The following is a 17,887-nucleotide window of genomic DNA, read 5'->3' as shown; positions in this document are numbered from 1 at the left end:
TTGTACTACAAAGCTGTGATCACAAAGACAGCATGGTACTGGCACAAAAACAGATACACAGACCAATGGAACAGGATAGAGAACCCAGAAATGGACCTTCGGCTCTCTGGGCAAATAATCTTTGACAAAGCAGGAAAATACATCCAGTGGAAAAAAGACAGTCTCTTCAATAAATGGTGCTGGGAAAATTGGACAGCTACATGCAAAAGAATGAAACTTGACCATTCTCTCACACCATACACAAAGATAAACTCCAAATGGACAAAAGACCTCGATGTGAGACAGTAATCCATCAAAATCCTAAAGAAGAACATAGGCAGCAACCTCTATGACATCGGCCAAAGTAACCTTTTTAATGACACATCTCCAAAGGAAGAGAAACAAAAGATAAAATTAACTTGTGGGACTTCATCAAGATAAAAAGCTTCTGCACAGCCAAGAAAACAGTCACAAAAACTAAGAGGCAGCCCACGGAATGGGAGAATATATTTGCAAATGACACTACAGATAAAGGACTGGTATCCAAGATCTACAAAGAACTTCTCAAACTCAATACACGAGAAACAAATAAACAAATCATAAAATGGGCAGAAGATATGAACAGACACTTTTCCAATGATGACATACAAATGGCTAACAGACACATGAAAAAATGTTCAAAATCATTAGCCATCAGGGAAATTCAAATCAAAACCACACTGAGATACCACCTTACACCAGTTAGAATGGCAAAAACTGAGAAGGCAAGAAACAACAATTGGTGGAGAGGATGTGAGAAAGGGGATCCCTCACACATTGTTGGTGGGAATGCAAGTTGGTACAGCCACTCTGGAAAACAGTGTGGAGGTCCTTTAAAAAGTTAAAAATTGAGCTACCCTATGACTCAGCCATTGCACTACTGAGTATTTACCCCAAAGATACAGACGTAGTGAAGAGAAGGGCCATATGCACCCCAATGTTCATAGCAGCATTGTCCACAATAGCTAAAACGTGGAAGGAACCGAGATGCCCTTCAACAGATGACTGGATTAAGAAGTTGTGGTCCATATATACAATAGAATATTACTCAGCTATCAGAAAGAACAATTTCTCAACATTTGCTGCAACATGGACAGCCCCTGGAGGAGATAATGCTAAGTGATATAAGTCAAGCAGAGAAAGACAATTATCATATGATTTCTCTCATCTATGGAACATAAGAACTAGGAAGATCAGTAGGGGAAGAAAGGGATAAAGAGAGGGGGGTTAATCAGAAGGGGGAATGAAGCATGAGAGACTATGGACTCTGAGAAACAAACTGAGGGCTTCAGAGGGGAGGGGGTGGGGGAATGGGATAGACTGGTGATGGGTAGTAAGGAGGGCACGTATTGCATAGTGCACTGGGTGTTATAAGCAACTCTTGAATCATCGAACTTTACATCAGAAACCAGGGATATACTGTATGGTGACTAACATAATATAATAAAAAAATTTAAAAAAAAATGAATTCATGCTTGTGTGCAAGGTAAGATAAGTATCTAATTTAGAGTCTTTTTAAATTGGTATTTATCAGCACATTGTTTACTAAAGAATCCTTCTACACTATTTTGTAACTTTTTATCATGCATGTAAAATATTATATATAAAGCTGTAGAGGAGATTATATGAGTTACCTATAATCCCACCATCTAAACAATAATAGTATTATGTTTGGTTAATTTGTTCCAATCTTATTTCATATATGTTTTTTCTTACAAAACTCAAAACATGCTAATAATTTCATATTCAGTGTTTTAGTTATGATTATTTTATAAAAATGTTCCCCACATCATAAAAAGTTATTTTTAAATATTTTTATGTCTATAACTGAAATAATCCTTACTCCCCAGTAGCGAGACATTATGGCTGTTTCTGACATTTTTTTTCTACTGTAAATAATACTAAAGGGAACATCCTTTTTCTTGAATCTTAGTCAGTATCCTTGAATATTTTCTAAGATTAGAGTTAAGAAGGAGAGGTAGTGAATCAAAAGAAATAAACATTTAAACATTCTAAATACATATTGCTAGTTTGCTTTCTAGAATGTTACAGCCATTCACACATTCAGCAGTCTCTCAGAATGTTCATCTACTCACAGTCTCCAGCATGGAGAAATATCATGTGATTACTTGTTTAAATCCTTTGTAATTTGATAGGTAAAACAATGCATCAGATAATTTCTTTAATTTGCCTTTGTTAGTAATTAAATTATATACATATACACATATTTATATGGAAAGAACACCACCAACATGGCTGAAAAATGTACCAAGTTTGTGTCACACACACACACCCTCCCCCCATCCCCCCACCCCCACCACCAACAAAAATTTGGCATCCATTCACGGAAAAAAAAATGCCTTGTGGAATCCAGCATTCTATGCCAAGGACCCAGGAAGAGCCTTGCTCCTTATGCATCAGGTAAGAGGCAGACAGACCTCGGTACAGTCCAATTAAACAGTCCAATTAAACAATGGGCAGAGAAGCCCAACAGTCACTTTTTCCAAAGACATACAAATGGCCAATGGGTACACGAAAAAATGTTCAACATCACTAATCATCACGGAAATGCAAATCAAAACCACAATGGGATATCACATCACACTTGTTAGAATGACTATTATCAAAAGATAAGAAACAACAAGTATTAGTGAGTGTGAAGAAAAGGGAAACCTTGTACACTGTTTGTGAAATGTAAATTGGTACAGCTACTATGTAAAACAGAATGATGTTTCCTCAGAAAAATTAAAGATAGAACTACCATATGATTCAGGAATCTTAGTTCCGTGCATATATCCAAAGGAACTGAAATCAGTACCTCAAAGAAGATATCTGTGTTCTGATATTCATTGCAGCATTATTCACCATAGCCAAGATGTAGAAACAACCTAAATATCTGACCATGGATGAATAAGGGAGATGTGGTATTTACATACAATGGAATATTATTCAGCCATATAAAAGGAAATACATTTGCAAAAGCATGGATGGACCTTGAGGACATTATGCTAAGTAAAATAAGCCAGACAGAGAAGGACAAATACTGTATGATCTCACTTACATGTGGAATCTTAAAAAAAAAAAAAAAAAAAGCTGAACTCATAGAAACAGAAAGTAGAAGAGTAGTTCCCAGGGGCTTGGGTGTGGGGAAATGGGGAGATGTTGGTTAAAGGGTACAAACTTTCAGTTATAAGATGAACATGTTCTGGGACTCTAGTGTACAGCACAGTGGTTATACTTAATAATATTGTATTATATACTTGAAAGAAAGAAATGGTAATTAGGTGAGGTGACAGAGGTGTTGACTAATCATACAGTTGTAATCATTTCACAATATATTAGTGTATCAAATCAACATGTTGTACACCTTAAATTTATACAATGATATATGTTGAGTTATATGTCACCAAATCCGAAAAAAAGTAAATAAAACTTTTGCTTACACATTCACTCAAAAAATAATTTCTATTCAGTAATTATCTGTTTATGTCATTTGCCCATATCTGTTTCACATTTGTTACAACATTACAGTGTGTGTATGTGTGTGTGTATGTATATACCCATACACATATATGTTTGTGTATATATGTATCTACAAATACACAGAGTCTATTATATATGTTGAGAATATATTCCTAGTTTATTGTTTTCTTTAAAATTTGGTCTATCACCCCCTGCCACACCCACCATGGCCACCATTCAGTGGCAGGTAGGAAGATAATGCTTAGTGAAGAACAAAGGCTCTGATGAATATATGAAGGAAGCAGGAATAGGAATGGCTCTGTGAAAAGTAGGTATAATGGTCAAACCAGATTGTATCATCTCTTCTGATGGGAAAAACCTCACCATAAAAACTGAGAACACTTTGAAAACAACACAGTTTTCATGTAATCTGGGAGAGAAGTTTGAAGAAACTACAGCAGATGGCAGAAAAACTCAGACTGTCTACAACTTCACAAATAGCACATTGGTTCAACATCAGGAATGGGATGGGAAGGAAAACACAGTAACAAAAAAATTGGAAGATAGAAAATTAGTGGTAGAATGTGTCAAAAACAATGTCACCTGCACTTGGGTCTTTGAAAAAAGTAGAGTAAAAATTCCATCAGCGTTTTGGACTGGAATTAGCTGTGAGGATGGACAAGCTCAATTCCTTGAGCAAATTTCCATACTGCTTTTGTTATAATTATTACTGTGTTCAATTACCTTTAACACAAACATTTTACATGCAATTATTTCAAAGTGTTGTTTTAATTACATTCATCCCTTTGGTTAGTAAATAAATGTGTTTCTGTAAAAAAATGAAAAATAAAAAAAATAAAATTTGGTCTATCATGATTTCTGTAGGCAAAAGATGTTTAAAGAGCCAATTTTATAAATATTTTCTTTTTTGATTCATGCCATTACCTTGAAATATTTGTCTATATTATCTTCCAGTATACTGTTAATATATATAATGTATATTATAAATAGATACAGACACACACATATGGTTTAATCTGTCTAAAATGTATTTGGTGTGTGCTGTGAGATAAAAATCTAATGACTATAAAATCTAGTCAGATGGAGAATATATTTGTATAATTTTTCAGCAGGTCCTTAAGATCTTAAATGAAAATGTTTATCTCTTGCTTTCACCTGAGGGCAACATCTTGGCTGGTCACAGATAACATACTGTTTTCCTCAAAATTCTATGAACATTTTTAAATTTTCTTCTATCATAAAAATCCAAAGCTAGCCCAAGTTTATACCTTTGTGGCCAGTTTTGTTTTTTTGTTTTGTTTTGTTTTGTTTTTGTCTGTTTTCTTTTCTGATCCTGGCTTGTTGATTCATAAGAATATTTTATACTTTTGAAGTTCATAAATATTACAAGGATGTGTCTAGATGCCTCTTTTTTAATTAATTTTATCTGAAGTATGGCATGCCCTTCAATAAGTCCTATCTTTGTAACTGAAGACCTTTTTCAATTTTGCTGTAAATAATTACTTCTCTTCTAACAGCCTTGGCCTCTCTCATGAGAATGCCTGTAATTCTTAGTTTGCATTTCTTTCTTATTTTTTCCCATATCTATAGTATGCTTTCTTGTTACTTTTATTTGCTTTTTCTCTGTATTTTGGGAGACCATCTTAAGCCTATCCTTCCAAAATGAAATTAAAAGAAATCACATTATGCTGATAGTTTTCAAAACTGGCTTTTTTACTCAAATCACTTGTGAAATTTAATAATAATAATAATAATAATAATAATAAAAGATGGCTAGGCTTAGGGCTATGACATTGCACAATTCATGAGACATTCTATTCACTGCTGGTAGTGATTGCTGGAGTTACGCAGTGATGTAGAATTGCCTAAATCCCACTCTAGACCAATTACATCAGAATATGGGTGTGGGGTAATGTGCTGATATTTAAAATTTTTTCTTCAGTTGATCCTAGTGTGTAGCCATGATTAGGAAGATGGGGAGCCAGTGACATATGCATAGGGCTTAGCACATATTCTGAAACGTGCAGTGTTCAGTACATGTTAAACATCCATAGCTTCAGCATCTGCATATGCATCATCATTTAATTATCCACAGTGTCAATTTAATTCTTTAGCACAGATTTTAATCTACTTTTGCCGTTCCATTTCTTTTATTCCTTCCTTACTCAATCTCTGTCTTCCTCATGTTCTCATCTTTTGGCTGTCTATCCTTGTTTCATGAAGACCATGTCTTGTTTATCCTATCAAGGATGTCAAGAAATTTCTAAACTTATTTTCCAATTAGATGTTATTTTCAGAAATAGGAGTTCTATCCAGTTTTGCTAATGGACAAGATGTATGGCTTGATCCCATGAATTGCTAAGAATGTGTCATCAAGCATTCAGCTGGAATGTGAACCAGCATGCACAGATTCTCAAGCATGGTTCTGTTGAGTTAGAGAGAGCTTTTCTCTTATCACCTCTCTCTGGTTCACTGATTGAAGAGATAGAGTACACTCCACAACATGTACTGAAGACAGAAGTATTCCAAACTCCATCCATTTTCCTTAATTTATCATTCAACAAATATTTACAGAGTCCTACTCCCTGCTAGGTAATGTCCTAGGTGCTAGGGAATATAGGGGTGAACAAGCTAGACTAACAGAGCTTACATGTTAGTGCTGGAGGCAGATAATAAGTATCTACATGAAAAAGATAATTTCTAATAGTGCTACTACACATTAGGAAAAAAAAAATAGGACCGCATAAAAAGGGTGTGAGGGGGAGCAACATTTACTTGCTGAAAATACACCTACTGGAATGCCATGTGCCACTACCAATACTTCTGCTCTGATATTTCCTAAGATGTGGTAAGTTGTCAAATAGATATGGAGGAAAAGTTCTATGACTACTTAAAAAGACACTTGCAGAAGATACCTGCCCAATGTTCTGGTTGGTCTTGGGCCAGGACCTCTTTGCCAGAAACCACAGAATGCAAATAAAATGTCTCCCCACTTTCCTTTAGAGTACTGGAGCTTGGTCTATTCCAAGTAAGAAATTATCTATTAATTAGCAACTAGTTTTCATTTCAGTCCAAGACATTAAATTCACCCCAGACTAACAATAGTTTTACAGTCAGGTTTAGTTGGGAAATTATTATGCCCTTTTTTTCTCCACGTTAAAGGGCATTTTGTGGGAAATTGAGGATAGCAACATCTATCCAAACTGGACCAGCATGCTTAAACAGTTCTCTTTCTTTCTGTGCTCTAGGTCAGAAGCTCTATAAAACAACTCTTTGTATATGTTGCAAGGCCTTCAGGCTCTTCAGCCCACCCTTCTTTCCTACTCATTTTTAATGTCACTGTGTCTCTAGTTTTAGTCCCCATTGCATTGTATCTGCTCCTGCCCATGTCCTCCAGGTGGATGTTTTAAACAAATTGTCCCTTGGCCTTTTATTCTAGCTTAGTGCCTGGACATTGTCCTTCCTTTCTTCCATGATCCCACAGTGTGTCACCTGCCAATCAATCCTTCCTGACTCCCTCACTCAAGCCAGATTGCCATGCAGTTGACTTAGTCAGGCACCAGGATTCCACTAGTTCTTCAGAAGAGTTCAGATGACTAGCCAGGTTAAGCCAGAGGTCCCACTTAAATATTTCAACTAATGGCTTTCACTCAGTGGCTCTACCCTGGCTGTTGTCAGGTAGAATATTTAGATATTGAAAATATAGCGATGAACAAGGCATACAGGTCCCTGCTCATATGAAAGTAACAGTAAATGGAGAAATAGACAACTATTTCTATTCAACTAATTTCTAAGTCAACTAACAATTTAAAACAGTATGATAAGCATGGTGGTTGGAAAAGTTCAGTGTTATCTAAGATCAGACACCCATCCTAGATTTAAATTGTATGGAAACTAAACTAGGATCTGATGGATGAGTTAAATAGGAGCGAGCAAAGAAAAGATATGGGAGGGAAAGAATTTTCTAGAAGAACTAACCTTTAATCATGAGCATGCCGGGTAATGAGATCAGCACAACTTTGCTGGGCAGACAGTTGGTGAGAGCTTGGACAGAAAAATCTTCATCAGTTCTCAGGGCACAGACTGGGCAAGAAGCCTTCATTATCCTAGATGTGATGGAGGCCTCCTTCATGTATTAGAATTATTGCTAATTTATGCACTCAGCAACTATATCTACTATTTCTTTTTTTAAAAGTGTATTACCATTTTTATTTAAATTTGTGTTACTAGTATAACTTCCAGAAAATCTGGCTACCTGTTTGACTTTATAACATTAAGTAAATGACTATCATTTGTAATTTGTTGACTTCTTTCAATTTTTCAAGCAGTATGTTACCAAATATACTATTTTAACTTACTTTTTGGCAACTTAAACACGTTTGCAAGTTAAACATGTACCCTTTAAACTGCTAGAATGGGTGTTTTTGATAAATCCACTCTGTTACAAACTTCCTCAAAACTAACCAATGTAGCCACTTAGGTCACAATTTAGTTTTATGTTAAAATGTTATAGTGTCAGTCTCTTTAAGCAGAATTACGTAAACTATTTGGGAAAATAAGCCCCTTGATTTGCATAACATGGAGGTATCTTAAACCCATCTCTCTAAATTAATTGTAAACATTTCAAAAAAGCACGAAATGGTAGTAAATGTTAAAATTACCATATAAGAGATAGTAAGTAATGTCTATTTCAATGCAGAACATGATGTTGGGCTACAATACCAAATACAGGAGGTATGATGCCTTCTCTCACAGATTTTACTCCTGCATTGCGTGTAGTGAGGTCTACCTGTAGGCTCTTTGGTCCTAGTGACTTATGATGGAGAAAGCGAAGTTCCATGAAAAGCTTCTCAAGTGTAATAGGTTGCCCATCTCTGATATTATGGCCTTTCTAAATTAGGTTTTGAATATCTAGTATGCCTAGCTCAATGCCTTGTGCATATTGTTCCATGAAAAATATTTTATGGCATCAATTAAAGAAAACAAGCAGTGAGGGCATTCTTTGAGTGCTTACTGACTCATTTTCACTGAAAATTTTGCATGAATCTCACTGCTGCCATAATAACCACTTGCTGTCAAAGAGCATTCCAATGCCACCTTTTGCCTTCAATTCAACTGTAAGTTTTAAGACCTTAATCAACTTTTTCAGCCTGGAACTTCAAGAAAATTACTCAGACAGCTATAACTACTGTGCCCTTTAGTCAAGAAATGGCTTATTACTGCAGCTAAAATCACAGTTATCTTCTTGGGAAAAAAAACCCTTATTTTAACAGAAGAACAAATAGGTAGAAAATGTGTCCAATGGGTATCCTGTATTATATATTAATTTCAATTTAAATCACAAAATATTTATTGAATACTTACTAACTACAGGATCCTTTAAGATTAAGGGATTAAAGGTTATGATCTTACTGTACAAGGGAAAATAAAATAGCCTCTTTATAAATTTTAAAATTAGGAGAATGTGTCATTAGAGAATTGAAAAATACATACAAAAGAAGGAATAAATTATATCAGACTGGGGGATCAAGAAAGTCTTTACTGAAAAGATGACACTGGAGGTGGTTACAGAATATTACCAGAATTTAAAAAAATAAAGAAAGGTCAGACACTATTCTAGGTTGAAGAAACAGCATAAGCTAAGGCACAGAGGCAGAAACTTATGTGCTGTTAGGGAAAAGTCTAGTCCATATTGAGCACTAAGTAACACAAAAGCAGCAGTGGGAGAATCAGACCATTCTCTGCAGGACCATGAATGTTTCAGGGAAATCCACACACAAGTTTATAAATAATGGAGCAATTGTATTTGTTGTAAAAGAGAGGACACCATAAGAGCTTTTTATTGGGAAGACTATAGGCAGCAGTACGTAGGATGGATTATAGCAGCGAAAGGCTGGAATTTAGAATCAAATATAATAGACAAAGAGAAAACAATACTTATTGAGGTTTGAGGGGGCCCAATGAGTTGGCACTCTCTTTTCTCTGCCCAACTTCTGGACCAACTAAAATTGATAAAGGAAATGGCAGACAAGTATAAAAAGTATTGAAGGCCATGGCTTAGGGATGCAGCAACAACAGACTTCCTAATATGGAGCCCTAGCATATTACGGACTTACCCACTGAAAACTGCCCTACAAAATTTTGGGTGTAAAGGAGGAAAACAGAGAGGAAAGAAGAGGAGGGGTTAAACAAAATGCCGGGGCCCTTTCCCCTAACACACCAGGAGAAGAGAGAGTGAAGGCCCAGACAGAGGTCTTAAGTGGTATCATGGAGGACCTCTCTCTATGGGAAGTTGGCAAAGTGTTCCCTCATCCCCAACAGAAGGGTTTCTATTTTCTTGGGGGGAAAAATGATAGCTGACATCTACTACCTGCAAAAACTCCCTAAGCACTTTACTGACATTGTTTCATCTAATATTCTAGAAACCCTTGGATATAGGTGCTGTTATTATTTCCATTTTACAGGGTTGAAAAAGATAAATAAATTGGGCAAGATGGCACAGCTCATAGTGGCAGACCCCGAACTTAAGGCCATATGGTTCTACAATCCTCTCTCCAACTGCCATCCCAAGAGATGTCAGGAGAGAGCTCTAGAAAATGCTTACTCCTCAGAGTACAGCTTGGGGACAAAGAACAAGGAAGGAGTCAGGAACTAGAATAGAGCTTTGTGAGGGAAATCAACCGAAAAAAAAACAAACACCTCCTGCATAGTCTTCTCATGAAGACTCAGAACAGTTTCAGTAGACTGGTGGGGTGAAAGCTTGATTAGAGACACAGGAAAGAATAAATATGAAGAAGTGGAAGTAACAAGAATACATTTTCAAGAAATGTAGCATTTGAAGGAAAGGAGAGTTACAGTATGACAGCTTAAGAGAATTGGAAGGTTGAGCAAAGATGTTTTGGGTAGTTTGCTATGGTATCTGAGAATGTTTGTAAGAAGAGAAGATAATTCTGGTGGAGAAGGACAATTTGAAGATGCAAATGAGAAGGAACAAACATAGACGCTTAGGTTTCAGAAGAGGCAAGAAGAAATGAGACTGAGAATCAGAGGTGTCTCTGGTGGAGAGACACGGAGTTCTTTGAAGATAGAAAAATAGAGGAGTTTCAACTAGGTACACCTCAAACACAAATTAGAGAAATCACTCAGGGTTTGACAAGGATAGATTGAGTGCTGAAGGCTTGAATCTAGGGGGAATTGCCATAGTTCTCCTTGGAAATGGGATAGGGAATCAACAAACAATAAACAAAAGATTGCTGGGAAGTGACAACCAGCTGAGGCATGCTAGTGTGGATGCATGGTGGAAGCTTTTTTGACATTGTTTAAATAATAGTGACCAAAAAGCAACTCATTGCACTTTAAACCTATGATTTTTCTTGTGTTTGAAGCATATAAACAGATTCAAGTCCTTTTGCACAAACCTATTATGAGCCTAATGCTTTGGTGGCTAAACGAACACACACACACACACACACACACACGCATGCACGCACGCACGAAATAAAGAATTGAATCCACTATTTTACTAATTCAAGCCACTAAACTCCCCCAACAACAAACCCAACATTTTAGATCAAAATATATTTTTTGCACTGAAAAAAAGGCCAAATAGTTCTTTCAATACAGGGAAAACTGAGAAAAGGTGGGCTTAATCTTCCAAGTCTTATACCAGACAGCAGCAACATATGCCATATGTATGGAACAGAAAACTATTCTACGCTATTTCAAAAAGGAAATCCTAGTTTTGCTGAGGCTTAAATTACACCTTATTCTCTTCATTTTACTACTGCTTCAGTGCTGTTTTTCTTTATAACCTGTTTCTCTTAAACATCCTAATTTTTTAATACAACTCCATTGTTTAGGAAAATATGATTAACACTATGTCTTTAGGTCAATAAAATGAAAGAGACCTCGGGTGTCTTGGTTATTTAGCCACTGTTTGCAATTTTATTTGATGGGAAAGTGGGAGGGAGAATGAAGGGGGAAGGGTGATGCAAGAGAACTTGACATTTACAAAGTGCCTACAATTTGCTGATATTATATACAGTGTAATAAAATGCTTTCAGCCTGTGTATTGAAACCCATTCATAAGTCATGAAATCAACATGATGGCCCATGAACCAGGATTTTAAAAAGTGAAATAGAATAAAATAAAATGAAACTGAGTATAACATATATGCTAAGAAAAAATTTAGAGAAAATTTTGTCTTGGTTATATATAAATACAAACATACATATCCACCTGAAACCCCAGGTCATGATATAAAATGTATTTTTTTGCTGTGGATTACGGTCAAAACAGCTTCAAAGTCATCAGTTTAATGTTTTGGCTAGCAAAAATCCATTCTACTTTTCCCAGCATCCAAATTTCCTTTTGAGGTCTTGAGATAGAAATTCCTAGATCAGCTTTCTGGTATGGAAGCCGAGAGAAGCCAAATCGGCCAACAGGGTGGGTGCTCCTTCCTGAGACTTAAGAGTCTTGAGAAGGTGATAAAAGGATGAAAAATGTAAATCGTTGATACACATCCTTTCTAGTGGTGGCATCTAGACCTCTTTAGGTTAGGAAACTATTTCCGTGGTTCCTGTTGCCTTAGTTTCTGCCCATTGCTGCCCATTGCTGCCCATTCTCTAGCTTCTTACCAATATTTAAAGTCCTGACTTCCCTCTGATAAATCCTTTTTGCTCATTAGCTGGAATCAGTTTTTGTTATTCTAATTGAAGGACCCTACACTTATTTGTTGGCTCATTTAAACCTCAAAACTATCCTGTGATATAGGCATTATTTTTATTTTACTAATGAGAAAAGTAAGATTCATGGTGATTTGGTAATTTTGCCAAAGGTCATCTTGCAGGTATGATATCCAGACCAGGTCACTGTGACTTAAATTTTATCCTCTTTCTATTAAATAATGCACACTGAGCTGGAAATAGCAAACATTGATATATTTCATATGCAGAATAATTTTATGCAGAAGATTTGTCAGAGAATAGTTTTTATTTTATTTCAGTGAATCAAAATCAATAGTTTTCCATTAACTTCAAAATAAAGTTCAGCAGTCTTGAGATCTTACAGAAAGTTTTAAGATTATGCATGTTGAGAGAAAATATAGCTTAGACTGCTTTGCTGCTATTTCCATTGATTTTTTTTTAAGATTTTATTTATTTATTTGACACAGAGAGAGACAGCCAGCGAGAGAGGGAACACAAGCAGGGGGAATGGGACAGGAAGAAGCAGGCTCAGCAGAGGAGCCTGATGTGGGGCTCGATCCCAGAACGCCAGGATCATGCCCTGAGCGGAAGGCAGACGCTTAACGACTGAGCCACCCAGGCGCCCCTATTTCCATTGATTTTAAGAAAGAAAGGTCTATTATCCTATTACCTGCATCCCATTAGCAATAAACCAGAGTTCTGGAACTCTCAAGATCTATCAAATGAAGGTGAACAGCTCAGAGATTATCCTAAGAAATGCATCAGTGTCAACAAATAGGAGAGAGACTGGATAATTCAGCTGAACAACACTATTTTTCATCAACATTATAAATTCCGCTCCTCCAGTCCTCAGAATCTCCTCCCCAAACACACACACACACACACACACACACACACACACACAATCATTTATTCCTGTTAATTCTTTTTGTTACCACCCCTCCACACACACCCTATAGTACAGTCTCTCATCTTCTTAGCTTGCATTACTGCTAAGGCTTTTAATTTGTATTCTTAAATCAAGCTTCAGTTTCCTCAAATCCATGTTCTCCATTGCTGCCAGAGCAGAGCATGATTCTCTATCATTTGTGCTTGAAACTCCTCATGGCCTTTCCATTATTTAAAGAATAAATTATAATACCCTTATTTTAATACATATTAATATTCATCAGTATTTTAAAGCTTGGAGTTTTCCAAACACATTATATGTGGTTTTATATCTGTGCCGTTACACATGTTGTTGTTTTAACTGTGTGGAATGCCCTCTTTCAAACTGCCCTCCTGGAAAAATCCCATTAATCCTTAAAAACCCAGTTTTGATATTACCTCCTCCAAAAAGTCTTCCCAAATATTTTCTAACACCATTGTAGAGTTAATCACATTCTTCATTATCTCTGTTTTTTGTATACGTAGTCTTTTCTTTTTCATTTATTCAACCACTATTTTACTGAGGCACTATTCTAGACTCTGAGTAAAACAGACAAAAATATCTAAATTCACAAAGCAAAATAATCAATAAGAAAAGTAAGTAAAATATATCAAAAGTAAGGCAGATATAATTTCTTAGGAAAGAAAAGAAAGAAGTATCAGGGATAGGGGGTGACATTTCTATGAGGGTAGTTAGGGAAAGTTTTACTGAGCTGCATTTGAGTTAGGACATAAAGGAGGAGACGGTGTGAGCCTTGGGAATGTCTGAGGAAGAGCATTTCAGGCAGGGGGAACTATATATGCAAAGGTGCCCTGGTAGGAACGTGCTGGGCAAAATCAAGGAGTGACTGGAATCAGGGTTAAAAGATACAGTCAGAGGAGACTAGGTCATGGAGGATTTGGGCATGAGCTTTGAATGAGATGGGAAGCCATGGGAGGGATCAAAGTAGATAAGAGATATGATCCGAGTTGATTTATAAGTTCACTCTGCACAAATGCTGCCTGCATCCAAATACCCCAGTCAAATGTTGAGACCAGATTAGACAGACAAGATATCTTTACTTTCATGTGATGCTTATGAACAACTGTGAAAACAGAGCATCTGCTGCTTTTGGCCTAAGGTAGTTTCCAACTAAGACCTGCCAGATATATACAGCAAGTCTGACCTTCACTTCTAATATTTGAGTATTAGGTCGCAAGTAATTCAAAGGAGAATAGTGTATGATCTACTTTCTTTAGGGCTGTCCATTTGTGAACATGTCAGTCACATCTGAACATAAAATTAATGCAAGGACAAACATAAAAGGATTCTGAGATTAGAAAAGCACTATGCAAAGAGTATTAGAAAACTAATTTGGAAGTTATTTTACTGGTGATTCAGTGACATCAGCCAATTAAAAGTAGAGTGGGAGAAAGAAGGGATGATGGTGTAGAGTTGATATTTAAGATACCCTATGCGAGAAGGTTAAAGACAGAAGTTCCATGACACATGTTTATAGTTTTAATGTAGCCAATTCTCTGATCATTTAAAAGGTCCTATTTGGAAAGAGATAGATGCCGACCATAGTTGCTACTTAAACTTATCATATGTTCTTCCAGTGATCTTGTTTTTAAGCCTGAAAATTAAGGAAACTCACACTAATACTTCATTAATCAAATGACTGCATCTGAACTGAAAAGTAAAATGTTAGAAACCCCAAAGTTCTTTAAGACACTTGTCTTCCTAAAATAGTCCCATCTGTCACCTTAGAGCCAAAAAAAGCACAGGAAATTATGGTATGCCTTTCCTCACCTTTATATAATAACGTCATAGTTCTCACTTACTAAAATATTTCCAATAATGTGTTTCTTAACTTTATCAGCTATATAACTTGTCATGCCACTGTAACTGCACAGAAAAGGTAGATGAAATTTATATGGACTGCACACTAAGGTGAGCTCTAGAACCAAGTGGGTTCAGTATTGGCTTTACCACACACATGTGACGTTGGTCAAGTTATTTAACCCATCTGGACTCAGTTTTCTTCTCTGTTACAAGAGGCTAACAGCCTCCCTTATGGTTATTATGTCAATTAAATGGGATAGTAAGTAAAATGCTTAGAACAGTGCCTAGAATAATGTAAGAGATCAAACATAATGTTAAGTATGTCAAAAATATGTGGAAAACTCTGGGGATACCAAAATACCTGTGTAGTATAGCAAATGTGCATATAAAGTCCTTAATAACTAAAACAATTTAAATAAATACATTGAATCCTTTATATGCCTCCCTCTATTATATTTATCACCAATCCAATTTACCTATCTCAGCAGTAATTTATAGAGCTTTTCTCATATATTTGCAACTCTTTTCATTCTGAGGCCTATGTTCTTTTACCAACAGGGCCTTTCAGAAATGGAAGCAGCCACACTGCTATGGATTACCCTATTAGAAGCGGGGTGGGGGTGGGGTGGAAAAGAAGGGAGAGAGGGAGGGAGGAAGGAAAGAAGGAAGCCTTTATTAAGCAACAGCTCTTGTCTGGAGACTTAGTGCTTCACCAGAATAGAGGATCTGCTCCCTTCCCAATTTTTAAGACCCAACATCCAACAAAAGATTCTTAAGGGAAACCTCTCATATGGTTCTTTTCCTCTTTGTACAGTTTTACTAAGAGCAGGATGAGTCTCTAAAAGGTATGTTGATTTCATTATACATGCATATATATATATATATATATATATACACACACACATATATAATGCATATTATATATTATTATATATATTTTCTATAATTGATTATATATGATATTCAGTACATAGTATCATATAATGTATGTAGTAGACAAAATTATATATAATATAATATAATATAATATAATATAATATAATATAATATAATATATACACATATGTATATATTTCTTAAGCTGCTTTAACACTGGTTCTTTTAAAGTTACACCTACTTTTAGAATTGTTTCATTTACCCTTTCCTAAAACCTGCTTCCCCCCATTCATGCAATCATTGGGCTACAGGCAGCCAGGTGGCCCAAGACCCTTGCCAGACATAAAGGGACAACTGATCCAAAGCCATAACAAACAGCCTCTCTTCTTGGAGAATTTAGACCTGGGGCTGAGAAAGATATTTCTTCCTACTGGAAGACTGACCTTATATCATGTTAATGTAGGTGCTTATTTACAATCATGTATTCTACTATGTGAGCTGATGCACAAGAGGAAGCTGGTCCACAGAGGGAGAGGGAAGTATTTAGCAGAGGGGTAGTGATGGGAAAATACCTTATTGGCATTTATATGCCTCGTTCTAGCTACTTTTCTGATACCTAGATGGGGTCTTTACCTGATTATAAATTCATCTTTTTCACCTAAGTTAGTTCAAATCAGTTTCTGTGACTTGTAACCAAAAGAGTCTTTATTAATATGTCCAGTTTAATCAAAGGACAACATATATGAAATACCTATTATGTTTCATGTACTGAGTATACAAAGTGAAAAACTATGACTCTGGCATTTTTTGATGTTGCATTGATCAAGAAATAAGAGATGTAAAACACAAGCTGTGATAGAACATGGTAAACAGACCTTTCTGTTGAATGTATTCTAGGTATAGCTATTAATAAACAATATTTAACCCTTGGTTTCTCAGCTTAATTACTCCTTTGATCTCCTCTTTGCTGAGGAGTACATCCATAGATCGACTCCCACAAATTATCAGCTCCCCCTTCCAAAGCTATCTCTCCGTCATCTTTTTTTTTTTTTTAAGATTTCTTAATCTATTTGAGAGAGAGAGAGAGAGCGCGCGTGCGCAAATGAGTGAGTGGGGGGAGGAGCAGAGGGGAAGGATATCCAAGCAGACTCCGCTGAGCACACAGCCCAACGTGGGGCTCAATCTCACAAGCCATGAAATCAGGATCTGAGCGGAATCCAAAACTCAGAAGCTTAATCAACTGAGCCACCCAGGTGCCCCTGGCAGTCATCTTTTTCACCTGGATGGTGAGCTCCCTATTGAGCCTAGCCCCTCCATAGAAGCCTGATCTAGGAATTCTACCACCTTTCCAAGCCAAAGAATCTGTCAACAAAGCTATTGCTCTCAGTGAGAGCAAACTACTCTGGCACAGTCACCTAAGCAGCAGGTACAAACCATATGTCGTGGAGCTGTTAAGGCAAATTGGTCCATACACCAATGATAGAGTATATTTCCTAATAACTGAGAATTTTCTCCTGGAATGTTATGGAATAAGATTCCAAGCACAAAGAAACTGTCCTATTCATTTGTTCTTATTGTTCTGGACCCTAATATTTGTAAAATTTAAAAATTATAAACCTAATTCAGGCTTGTTTAAAATTAAAAGTTAACATCAGAAGCTAAACATTTCTAACAGCGGGAACTTTGGAAGATTAAGAAAAGTTGAGCTTTGAAAACACAATTCAATGAGAAGGACATTACATCTTGTTATATCGCTAAGATAAATATTCACAAGTCACATCTTTTGAAGGCACCAAGACCATAAATATCAGACAGTTGAAGAAGAAAGTTCTATCTTGTAAGATTTATACATTTGGCTTGTAGCTATTAGAAAAACATTTTGTTCCTTATAGGTTTTTCAATTATATTTTACTTCTAACTATAATGACTAATTGTCATATGAACATTAATCCCAAGACTATAAAATGCAGGTATTCTGGGGAAATGAATGCGCTCACTATACATTTGTGACAGGAAGATGGAGGTTTTGAATATTTAACCACTCTGTGATCT

At 36.2% G+C, this 17,887-nt stretch overlaps 1 protein-coding gene and 1 pseudogene across 1 annotated transcript in view; one reads left to right on the top strand and one right to left on the bottom strand.

Moving 5' to 3' along the window:
* Window positions 1-17,887, bottom strand: part of GRM1 (glutamate metabotropic receptor 1) — a 397,420-nt gene that overhangs the window by 170,341 nt on the left and 209,192 nt on the right.
* Window positions 3,707-10,156, top strand: LOC103666961 (annotated as a pseudogene).

Source organism: Ursus maritimus, unplaced genomic scaffold (assembly GCF_017311325.1).
Source record: "Ursus maritimus isolate PB19 unplaced genomic scaffold, ASM1731132v1 scaffold_13, whole genome shotgun sequence".
Lineage (NCBI taxonomy): Eukaryota > Metazoa > Chordata > Mammalia > Carnivora > Ursidae > Ursus > Ursus maritimus.
This window is presented reverse-complemented; position numbering and strand designations above follow the sequence as displayed.